Raw genomic sequence first — 13,121 nt, 5'->3', positions numbered from 1 at the left:
ATCTTACTAATTACTTTAGATTTATACTAAATCCAGCGTGATATAGAAACATTGGTCTTAAAATGCTCCACTCCCTCTTCTGCTTTGGTACTATTATTATACTGCATTTACATGATATAAATCCAGGAAGTTGAAAAGAGTGGGGGGGGGAGAACATGTTTTTAGTATTAGTTGTAAGTCTTATTTACCATTTTTGTTCTCTATGGTTCCTATGATACAATCTAGTGTCATTTTCTTACTGCAATACAGCTTTGTTCCTATTCACCTCCTTTATACTGTTAAATACAAATAGTTCCCAATAGTATAGTCCTTACGGTATAGTTATATACAGATTGTTTCATACAATTGTTCTAATAATCAGATTTTTTTGGGGGTACTGGGGATTGAACCCCAAAGGCACTTAGCCACTGAGCCATATCCCCAGCCCTTTTCTTTATTTATCTTGAGACATTCTTTCTAAATTGCCTTGAACTTGTGATTCTCCTACCTACCTCAGCCTTCTGAGTATTTGGGATTACAAGTGTGGGCCACCTCCCACCCAGTTCAGTAGTTGCCCTTTGATCGATAATTTTAAGTGTCTATTTGACTGGATTAAGGACTACCCAGAAACCTGGTAAAACATTATTTTCGGGGAGAGTTGTAAAGGGGTTTCCAGAGGTTACCAGCATGAATCTGAATGAACCAATATTGGGTGGGCACCAACAATTAGGGTCCAGGAGAGAAAACAGAAAACGCAGATGTGTCTGCCTGTAATCCCAGCAGTTTAGAAAGTGAGTTCAGAGCTAACCTCAGCAAAAAGTGAGATGCTAAGTAACTCATTGAGGCCCTGTCTCTAAATAAAATACAAAATAGGGTTGGGGACATGACTGAGTGGTTGAGTGCCACGGAGTTCAATCCCCCTACTCCAAAAAATAAATAAATAAAAACAATTGTATCTATCTCTGGAGCTGGGATACACTTTTTAAAAATATATATGTATATTTTTAGTTGTAGATGGACACGATACATTTTTATTTATTTTTATGTGGTGTTGAGGATCGAACCCAGGGCTTCACATATGCCAGGAGAGCACTCTACCACTGAGCCACAATCCCAGCCTGGGGATACACTTTTCATCCCCTTTCCTTGGACATCAAAACCCCATGTTTCCCAGACCATGAAGTTACAGAACCAGCACCTTCCCCTGGTTCTGAGATCTTCAGTTTGGACTGTAGCTGCCGACATTACAGGATCTCCAGCTTGTTGACCCTGTCATTTGACCTCTAGAAAACCTTAATACTGGGCCCAAATGTGTACTAAATAAGTCTTCAGACAGCTAGCTATTCCCTTGTAGGAGCTAAATCTGGTTTCTTTTTTCTTTTATTGGTACCAGGGATTGAACCCAAGGGCACTTAAACACTGAGCCACATCCCCAGCTCCCCCCCCACACACACACACTTTTTTTTTTTATTGGTTGTTCAAAACATTACAAAGCTCATGATATATCATCTTTCATACATTTGACTCAAGTGGGTTATGAACTCCCATTTTTACCCCAAATACAAATTGCAGAATCACATCGGTTACACACATTTTTACCTAATGGCATATTAGTGACTGTTGTATTCTGCTACCTTTCCTATCCCCTACTATCCCCCCTCCCCTCCCCTCCCATCTTCCCTCTCTACCTCATCTGCTGTTGTTCAATTCTCTCCCTTGTTTTCCCCCCCTTCCCCTCACAACCTCTTATATGTAATTTTGTGTAACATTGAGGGTCTCCTACCATTTCCATATGATTTCTCTTCACACTTATTTTTGGAGACAGGGTCTTGCTAAGTTGCTTATGGCCTCCATAAATTGCGAGGCTGGCTTTGAACTTACACTCCTCCTGCCTCTGCCTCTGGAGCCACATAAATCACCACTCCTTGCTCAATCTGGTTTCTTATCTCTGATTTTTTTTTTTAAGCATGGCTGCTCTATTCTCTCTTCCTATATTTACAAATATCTATGTCTAGCTAGGTGTGATGATGATGCATGTTTGTAGTTTGAGGGACTGAGGAGGTTGAGGCAGGAGGATCTCAAGTTCTAAGCTAGCCTCAACAACTCATGGAGGCCCTAAGCAATAAAATAAAAATGGCTGAGGATGAAAGTGGTGAAACACCCCCAGTTTCTATTCCAAATACACACACACACATACACACACACACACACACACACACGCTACTTCTGGCCCCTAGTACTCATCTTCCAATGCCCATGCAAGTTAGCCTCAGCTCCGGAATTCATCTGATGAAAACTTGTGGCCAAAATTGTAGACTGCTGGCCAACCAATGAACTTCCTGCCTTTGAGTCAGATGACTTTGAGTCAGAGCTCTTGGGAGGCAGCAAGCTCTAAGCTGCCAGTGTGGCAATCTCACAAATGACCCATGTCTACTCTCAGCACAGATGTAGATACCCAAATAAGTAAATCTTTGTTCCTAGTTAGCCAAGAGCAGGATTATGCATTTATTCGCAAAAGAGGCTCTTGGTAGTCAGTAATGTTGAGTCTGAGACATTGTAGCATCCGGGTTTCTTGTTTTCCCTCTAGTGACTCAAGCCCTGTGTTTCTTTCCCATAATATGGGTTCTGTGTGTGATGCGCAGCTGGAATGGAAGAACTCTCTTGTGTGTGTGTGTGTGTGTGTTTGTGTGTTTGTATGCTAGCGTGCACACACACACACGCACGTACAAGTACATACTGGGGTTTGAACCTAGGGCCTGATGCAAGCTAGGCAAGTGCTCTAACACTGAGCTACACCCTCAGAAGACCTCAATCTCTTTACAGTAAGAATTTGGAGTTTGCTGTGATCTTGTGCAGATGGAGCATCTGATTCCTACTCTTCAGCCTATCCGCTACACTATTAGGATTCTTTTTGCTGTGTGCACTTATGGCAGCAGTGTAAGTGCAGAAACGCAGGGCATGCTCTTTCCTTCCTCTCTGCCAGCCAGGATTGAACCCAGTCTCCAGACCAAGTTAATATGATTCCCAAAGAAGTCTATGAAGGGATTGTATCAGTTTCTGTTTTTTGCTAAAATGACAATTACTTTTTCCCATAGAAATCCTTCATAGATTTTGTTGTTTACTGGGTATGAGGAACTTCAGCTTTGTTAAGTGTGGCTGAGAATTTCTTTCCCAAATCTTAAGACAGTGTTCCTAACTATGATGAAGATTCTATTTTGCTTTGTATTTCGTTATCCGATTTGTTGCAGACTGATAAGTGGTCCTATTGTTTAGGACTAGTTCACAGCTCATACTGCATGTTGAACTCACTACCCAAGTTACCCGACACCTAAACTTTTCTATATTAGACATGACCATTGATCATTGACTTGGATGTGAGGGCAATGTAAAATTTCTATAAGAATTTTTAAATTCATACTCTCAATACCAGTACTTTAACTTGACCCAGACCAGTAACTAACAAGTTACAGGTTGACACTAGTTTGTAAACAATACTTAAAATTATCCTCTGGTTTTGTGTATGTGTTCTAAAACTTTTATTTTTCTGTTTTGATTTTTTTTGTTTTGTTGTTGTTTTGCAGTATTGGAGATTGAGCTCAGAGCATCTCACATGTTAGGCAAGCACTCTAAGTTATTTTTTCAAGATTATTTATTAAAGAAGTCACTTTATTTGCTGGTACATTCTCATGTGTGCTAATATTGAAATTGTAAGTGGGGCAGGGGCGGCTGTAGCTCAGTGGTAGAGGCCTTGCCTAGCACATGTAAGGCACTGGGTTCAATCCTTAGCACCACATAAAAATAAATAAATAAAGGCATTCTGTCCATCTACAGCTACAATAAAATAAAATAAAAACCTTTAAATAAAGAAATTTGTATGGCTAATACTTTGAAATCCAGCATATCCCATAGCTTGATAAGAACAGTGTATCTGCCTTAGACAATTGTGATTTTTTTTTTTTAACAGCATGGAGAAATAGAGACAGAAGTAGAGGATGTGTGTAGCAGTACTCTTAATAATTACTCTGAGGCATATATTCAACCACACCAATTATCAAATATAAACAGTTAATGCAAAAAGTGGTGGATGTGTGGGAGCACTCCAACTAGCATTCAATGCACACTAATTAACACTATAAGCAAATCACACAATGCTAGGGCAACCATGAGCCCTAAAATACCTCCAATGCCACTCGACTTCTCTTAGCCTAAAGAGCAGATGTTGTCCTTGTCTGATGGTTCTCTCCAGCCAATGAATGGACATCAGGGAATGGTGGAGTTGGTCCAGGGATGGACAGCAAGGCAGCCAGTCTCACTGATGGCCTTAGAGCAAAACTCTTCAATGTGGCAGGAGCAGTAATTTAAATACAGTTCCACATTGGTGTTGTATATTGATGATTGGTTACACCCAGTGAAAGTCAATGTCCATTGGTTATGTCCATCGAGGTGATGTAATTGCAGCCTGCATGTTCTTTGTGCATGTCCATGGAGCTGTGCTCCCTATCAGTTGTAACCAGTCATTGCTAAGCATGCCTATGGCTAGTGCCCCTTATGGCTCTTTATCAATTGCAAGCAGACATAAGTAAGCAGTACAATGGCTGCTGTTCCTTATGGCTACCAACTTAGTGAGTCCCAGCATGTCTATGGCAGATGCTGCTTACATTGTGGTATACAAATGATATATTAATATGCCAATATTTCTCTAGCCACTGAGAACATAAGTCCCAAAATCAAATTCTAAAAGCACACCTTGAATTTTTCTCCTATCTGTATGCAGAGTGGGTTTTTTTAAAGATATTTTATTTTTCTTTATTTATTTATTATGTAGTGCTGAGGATTGAACCCAGTGCCTCACACATGCTGGGCAGGCGCTCTACCACTGAGCCCCAGCCCCAGCCCTGCAGAGTGGTTTTTATGTTTAAAAAATCTCTAACGTAAAAGTATAGTACTTGGAAATAAAAGCAAAAAGAGAGACAAATGCACGTTTGTGATTTTTGTTTTCTAGATGCCTGGCTGACAGAATGAAAATGATAAACATACTCTCAGCCAGTTGGAAAGAATTTACTCTTTCCCCTGAGACCCCTGGCAATGCAAAATGGAGGCACCTGTCTGCCCCAGCTTACTGTAGAGGGTCTCCATACTGGAGATTGAACTCAGGGGTGCTCTACCAGTGTTGTACATCTCCAGCCCTTTTTATTTTATTTTGTGACAGGGTCTTGCTAAGTTTTCCAGGCTGGCCTGGAACTTTCAATCCTCTGCCCCATCCTCCCAAGTTTCTGGAATTACAGGCTTACACCACCAAGCCGGGCATGCCACTGTAAGAGGGTTTATAAAGGAAGGTGGTAGAAGGTCACCATGTGAAAACAAATGACCCCAGAGACTCAGCACTGGCTCCATCATGACAACCAGCATATGGCTGTTCTACTTCTTAGGCAAATTCTTCATTCAGTAAAAAGAACTACTCTTTGTCATCCATTCAGCTAGATACTGTATGAGTAACAGAGACAGATATTTGCTAAGTGTAGTGGCACACACCTGTAATCCCGATCCTGGTGGCTCAGGAGGCTGAGGCAGGAAGAGTTCAAAGCCAGCCTCAGCAATTTAGTGAGGCCTAAAGCAACACAGTAAGACCCTGTCTCTAAATAAAATATAAATAAGGGCTGGGGATTTGGAAAGACAAATGACACACACATGAAACAGAAAACCTCAGATCAGCAGGCTTTTCTTTATTCAGTATTTAGGGGCAGAGTCAATTGGTATAACCCTGGTGTGGCTCATTTTCTGGGCAGAAAATGGTGATGGGCTGAAACAAGGATCTGGGTTATATAGGCTTCATTTAGGGTGGGACAGGTGGGCAATTCCTGGGGTTCATTATATTGGGACTGGCTGACCCATTAGGTCCTTCCCCTACCTTCCCCAAGACCCATGCCAAGAGTTTAGACCCCAAGAAAGAAGTTAGACAGTTCCATAGGTAATTACAAGGGGGGAGAAGAGGGCCACAACAGGGATGCCCAGTGCTATGAGAACTGACAGCAGGGTGACTGGTCAAGGAGGCAAAGAAGGTTGCAGAGAAAGTTAATATAAATAATAAGAAAATAATTTTGATAACTGTAGGACTCACTACCTCTTGAAAGACCTGTTTTGGGAAATACTAACATGTGACTTAGATATTGAAGAATAGCTTATACAGAAAATAGATATTTCAACAATAAGCCTCATGTCATATTCATTTTTTGCTTGTTTGGTTTTTTGGTACTGGGGGTTGAACTCAGGGGCATGCGACCACTGAGCCACATCCCCAACCTTATTTTGTATTTTATTTAGAGACAGGGTCTCACTGAGTTGCTTAGTGCCTCTCTTTTGCTGAGGCTGGCTTTGAACTCACAATCCTCCTGCCTCAGCCTCCCCAGCTGCTGGTATTACAGGTATGCGCCACTGCACTCAGCTTAGATCCTATTCTTATAACGGGAAGAGGTGATTTTGTCTCATCTTTATTACTGGCAGATACGAACACTACCCCAAGAGGCCACAAGATGGCAATGTAATCAGCATAGTTCCCTCCCCCAAAATATTAAATAAAATTTCAAATTCTCTGTTGATAACAATTCTATTTCTTTTTCTTTTCTTTTTCAGAATTCTCAAAAAGGGCTAGGGATATGGCTCAGTTGGTAGAGTGATTGACTTGCATACACAAGGCCCTGGGTTCAATCCCCAGCACCACCAAAAAAAATTCTCAAAGAAATGAAATGAATCCAAATTTATTTTTTTTTATGTGATTCTCAGGGAACTTTTATGTTTTAGAATACAGAAAAGTAAAATTATGCATTGCATACTTGCATTTTGTTTTTCCAGGGTAATTCTTCTGGTTTCCTATATTGTGTGTTGGCAGTGTGAGAGGTCCACATTTCAGAAGGGAAGAATTTATGCCCTAACAGAAGGAAAAGAAATCTGGGAAGATGTAAAAGAGAACATTTTAAACTATCATGAAGAAAGAGGAGGACAAAATGATTAGTTACTACAGTTTATTATCAACATAAAAACATATACATATAAAATATAAAACATTTAAAAATGTTTGCTAGAATTTCATTTATTCGTGTGTGTGTGTGTGTGTGTGTGTGTGTGTGTGTGTGTGTGTTACTAGTAATTGAACCCAGGGATGCCCTTCCACTGAGCTACATCCTGAGCTCTTTTTTCATTTTAAGACAGGTCTTACTAAATCTTGAGGCGGGCCTCAAATTCGCAATCCTCCTGCCTGACTCTCTGGAGTCACTGGGATTACATATGTGCACCACCGTGCCCAGCACATTTATTCCTATATTCCTAAATCTGGTACTATCTCATTTGTGAAATTTTCCTTGATCTGAGCCCAGTAGTTCTACATGCTTTTTGTTGTATCTGGTGGTACTGAGGATTGAACCCAGGGCTTCATGCATGCTAGGCAACTGCTGTACCTCTAAGCTACATTTCCCCAACCCTTGAGCCCAGGATTTCTAGGCCAGCCTGGCAACAAAGAGAGACCTCAACTCAAAAATAAAACAAAGCCAAGCACTTTAGTACCTTTCAGGTCTTAGGTCATCTTTCAGTACATCTGACAAATTAATAGTTAACAATAACCTTCCCTTCCCATCTTCTTTTACCGTCTCATCATCTTCTCCATGTAGAGACATTGGCTCCCAGCATTGGGGCACAGTGAGCAGATGCTGCTGCATAGGCAGCATGCCAGGTGTTAAGGTTTGCCTCAAACTGAGGAGATTACTGATATGTTGGACTTTCAGTTTTAAAATTAGGTAAGTCCTGGCCAAGTCAAGATGAGTCAATACTATGTTTTGAATTTTTTGGTCCCTTCAAAATTCATATGTTGCAATCTTAATCCCCAATGTATCCTAATGGGAGGCATTTAGATCATGAAGGCCCTGTCCTCCTGAATGGATTAATATCACTATGAAAAGGGTTGGGGCTGGGTATGCTGATGCAAGTCTTGAATCCCAGTGGCTCACGAGGTTGAGGCAGGAGGATCCCAAGTTCAAAGCCAGCCTCAGTGGTTTTAGTGAGGTGCTAAGCAACTCAGTGAGACCCTGTCTCTAAATAAAATACAAAATAGGGCTAGGGATGTGGTTCAGTGGTCAAGTGCTCCTGAGTTCAATTGAGTTGCTTAGGGCCTCCTTGAGTTGCTGAGGCTGACTTTGAATTTGGGATCCTTTTGTTGCAGTCTCCAAAGTTGCTGGAATTTATAGGTGTGTCACAATGCCTGGCACACACCTATAAGTGAAAATTTGAAATGAAAAATTTGGGGGGGGGTACCAGGGACTGAACTCAGGGGTACTCAACCATTTCAGCCACATCCCCAGCCCTACTTTATATTTTATTTAGAGACAGAGTTTTATATTTTATTTAGAGTTGCTTAGCCCTTAAGCCATTACTGAGACTGGTTTTAAACTTGTGATCCTCATGTCTCAGCATCTGAAGCCACTAGGATTACAGGTGTGCACCACCATGCCTGGCTCTGAAATGAAATTTAAAAAAAATATATATTATTTTAGTTGTAGATGGATACAATACCTTTATTTATTTTTATGTGGTACTGAGGATCGAACCTAGTGCCTCACATGTGCCAGGCAGGCACTCTACCACTGAGCTATAGCCCCAGCTCCTGAAATGAAATTTTTTAAATGAAAAATTTAAATATTTTATTTGCCCATTGTTTCAGAAAGTCTTTGATATGGGCAAGTTAAGTCTCTTCTTTGGACATTCAGGGGACATCTTTAGAGAACACTCATCTCATCCTAGGATTGTCTCACAATCACAGAACGCTGCTAACAGGAGCCAAACACATCAAACTTAGGGGAAAAAAATGTGGCCAGTGGTGGGATTCCATACTTCACAGAATATGTGTCTTGCATCAGATCAGAAACAGATTATGGGGCTGGGGATGTGGCTCAAGCGGTAGCACGCTCGCTTGGCATGCTTAGCACCACATACAAAGATATTGTGTCCGCCGAAAACTAAAAAATAAATATTAAAAAAATTCTCTCTCTCTCTCTCTCTCTCTCTCTCTCTCTCTCTCTCTCTCTCTCTCTCTCTCCCCTCTCTCACTCTCTCTTTAAAAAAAAAAAAGAAACAGATTATGATTTCTAGGGTTTTTTCAATGGACACCTTCCACATGTATTGCTCAGAGGGACAAGGATCCCTTGCTAGAAGCTTGGGTCCAGTAGACTCCTCCAACATTGACAAAGACTTCAAGTGATCATCTCTACAAGCGGAGCTCAAAGTTTGATAAACATCAAAATATTTGTGAGCCAGGCTTGGTGGTACATACCTGTAATCCCAGCAGTTTGAGAGGGTAAAGCCGGAGATCATGAGTTCAAAGCCAGCCTCAGCAACTTAGGGAGGCCCTAGGCAACTCAACAGTGAGACCCTGTCTGTAAATAAAATATAAAGAAGGGCTGGGGATGTGGCTCAGTAGTTAAGCACCTCTAAGTTAAGCACCCCTGGTACCAAAAATAAACATAACAACTCTCATTGTCATTTTCATATCTGTAACAATTATTTAATTGTCAAAATCTAAAGTTAATCTGTACTGAGTTCTTAAACTTTAATGATACAGAAGATTATTATTATCTGAACATACTTATTTTATAGAGACCACAATGAATAGCTATAAATTTCATGGACTTCCATGATTTTTTCATTTTTTGTAGGGATAAGGGTTAAACCCAAGGCTTTACACATGCTAGGCAAGTACTATATGATACAGTCACAACCACAGAACTATACTCTGTTTCTTTTTTTTTTTTTTTTAAATTTTTTAGATGTTGATGTACCTTTATTTTGTTCATTTCTTTGTATGTGGTGCTGAGAATTGAACCCAGTGCCACACACATGCTAGGCAAGCGCTCTACCACTGAGCCACAACTCCAGCCCCTACTCTGGTTTTAATTTATATTATTATCCTATCATCATTATTATTTTCAATGCCAGGGACCAAACCCAGAGCCTTGCACATAATAGGCAAGGATTTTACCACCAACATACATCCTCAGCTCTCCTATGATATATTTTTTAATTAACTTTGTGACTTCTTGTTCTTATTCCAGTGGATAGAGTTTTCAAAGTTTGGGCATTTGGGAACCATCTTGTCATAATAGTACATTAGCAGTTATGAATAGTCATTTGTTCTAGCTGGGCATGGTGGCACATTCCTGTAACCCCAGTTATTCAAGAGGTTGAGACAGGAGGATCAGAAGTTTGAGGTCAGGGACTGGAGCTGTGACTCAATGGCAGAGCGCTTGCCTGGCATGTGCGAGGCACTGGGTTTGATCCTTAGCACCATATACAAATAACATAAAGGCATTCTGTCCATCTACAACTAAAAGAATTTTTTTTTTTTTAAAAAAAAAGAAGAAGTTTGAGGTCAGTGATAGACCCAACCTTTCTTAAAATTGGGCATCTCGCCATAAAACCATGAAAAGCTAATTTCGGCTTTACTATAAATTACTGCAAATTCTGAACCTACTTGGAATGCCTGCCCGTGCCCTGAACTCACCCAGGTCCGGTTTTCCCTGACCATATAACAACCCTTTCCTAAACCTTAGTGACGCCTCATAAATTCTGGCCTTCCCTGGCCGGACAATGACCCTCTCTGAGTCTCTAAGATCTCCATAAATTCTGATGCCGGGGCCAGCAAAAATGTAAACTTGTGTTATGCTCCTCAGAGTGTTGTTATCTGTAACCCCCCCTTTGTGTAACTTTTTGGGCTATAAAACTGGGCCACAAAGAAGCCTCGGGGCTGTCTTGTTCCTGCCATTTTGGGAGGGAAAGGCAGCCCGGCCGGTCGAAATAATAAGCTTGCTTTAATTTGATTTTAATTGGAGTCAGTGGTCTTTTCTTGCGTCCTTGTCTAACAGTCAGTATGGCCAATTTAGTGAGACACTGTCTCAGAAAAAAAAATCAGAGCAAAAAATCATAACTCAGTGGTTGAGCACCCCTCCCTCTGCAAAATCACTTATTACTTGTTAGCTGTTTTACCTAATGGTGATATAGAAATTCTTCCACTTGAGCTTTGTCTGAGCACAGTTTGAATCATTCCTGTTTTAGCTCTCATTTTGTTATTAAATCTTTTTCTGAAGACTTGAGGAAAAAGACCTTCAAAATTGTGGCACGTGGTCCTTCCTTCCTTCCTTCCTTCCTCCCTCCCTCCCTCCCTCCCTCCCTCCCTTCCTTCCTTCCTTCCTTCCTTCCTTCCTTCCTTCCTTCCTTCCATTTGTTGATTCCTTTCTTTTTTCAATGGAGGAAACCTGTAGAGATGAGGTGAGACACTATTCCCTGGAAGGGAAGATGATTCATAGGCATTGGCAAAATGTCATGACCAAGGACATGAAGAAGAGGGCTGGGGGCCCTTAGAAAAAGGGCTTATTTTGAGAAAACAGAAGCCATAAGAAGGGACACACAGCTACCCTTCAGCTAAGTGAACAGCCTTCCTGAATCTAGATGCTTCCTTTCTACTCCAGGGAAGACACATCCCTTCAGTTAATAGCAGCCTCCTGGCTTGGTAGACCATCTTCTCACCCTCTTGTGCCTTTTAACTGTTCCCTCTCTCCTGGATCTTTACCATCCACAAATATTTCCTAGTAAACAAGAAAAATAAGAAGACAAAGAAGAAAAAAACAAAACAAAAAAAATCCCTTAACCTCATAAATTCTTCTTTTTTTTTTGGGGGGGGGGTACCGGGGATTGAACTCAGGGGCACTCAACCACTAAGCCACATTCCTAGCCCTATTTTGTATTTGATCAAGGTACCTGTCTTAAACTACTTACTCTTTTTTTTGGTACTAGGGATTTAACCCAGGAGCGGTTAACCACTGAGCCACATCCCCCCAGCTTACCCCACCCTTTTTTAAATTTAGAAACAAGATTTTGCTAAATTGCTGAGGCTGATTTGATCCACCTTCTTCAGACTCCTAAACCTCTGGGATTACAGGTGGGCACCACTACCTTTGCTTTTGGTACTAGAGATTGAACTCATGGACACTCAACCACATCTCCAGCCCTATTTTGTATTTTATTTAGAGACAGGCCTCACTGTTGTGGAGGCTGGCTTTGAACCCTTGATCCTCCTGTCTCAACCTCCCAAACTGATGGGATTACAGATGTGTGCCACCGCCCAGCTCAAAACTTTTTTTTTAAACATTTTTATTTTATTTATTTTATTTTATTTAGAGACAAGGTCTCACTGAGTTGCTTAGCACCTTGCTTTTGCTGAGGCTGGCTTTGAACTTGAAAGGACACTTGCAGAGTGCACATGAAGTTCCAGGACCACACCACACACACAGAACGTCACTCAAGAGATTTATTGTCAGTAACAGGAAGCATACCAACAAGGCTGTCCCTCCAAGGAGAGCAGCATCCTGTGGGCACTTACAGAGCAGCTTTATAGCCTGCAAGAGGAATCTCATAAGCTGTTCAGGAGTTTAAACTGGGGTGAGGTTGATCGTTTTACAGGCACACGTTCTTAATGAGAAGTTAAGCAGCGTTGCCTCAGAATCAAAACTTTGGAACCTCTAGATAAAATGGCTCCTGATCTAAATGGCAAATCCAATGACAATATTGATCTGATGTCAATAGAACTCGAGATTCTCCTCCCTCAGCCTCCTGAGCCACTGGGATATAGGCATGTGCCACTGCCTGGCTCATACTTTTTTTTTTTCTTTTAGTTGTAGATGGACACAGTACCTTTATTTTATTTATTTTTATATGGTACTGAGGATTGAACCCAGTGCCTCACATGTGCTAGGCAAATACTCTACAACTGAGCCACAACTCCAGCCCCATAACTACCTATTCTTTTTTTTAAAGATAGAGATGGGGGGGGGGGAGAGAGAGAGAGAGAGAGAGAGAGAGAGAGAGAGAGAGAGAGAGAGAGAGAGAAAGAGAGAGAATTTTTTTTAATATTTATTTTTTAGTTTTCGGAGGACACATCTTTGTTTGTATGTGGTGCTGAGGATCGAACCCGGGCCGCACGCATGCCAGGCGAGTGTGCTACCCCTTGAGCCACATCCCCAGCCCACTACCTATTCTTAACACATTTTAATTCATTGTTTAAAGAGGAACCCAAGACTGGTTGGTTGGTCATGGTGTTAGCCTGC

The sequence above is a fragment of the Urocitellus parryii genome, chromosome 7 (genome assembly GCF_045843805.1).
Source record: "Urocitellus parryii isolate mUroPar1 chromosome 7, mUroPar1.hap1, whole genome shotgun sequence".
Classification (NCBI taxonomy): domain Eukaryota; kingdom Metazoa; phylum Chordata; class Mammalia; order Rodentia; family Sciuridae; genus Urocitellus; species Urocitellus parryii.
Note: the sequence above shows the minus strand (reverse complement) of the source record.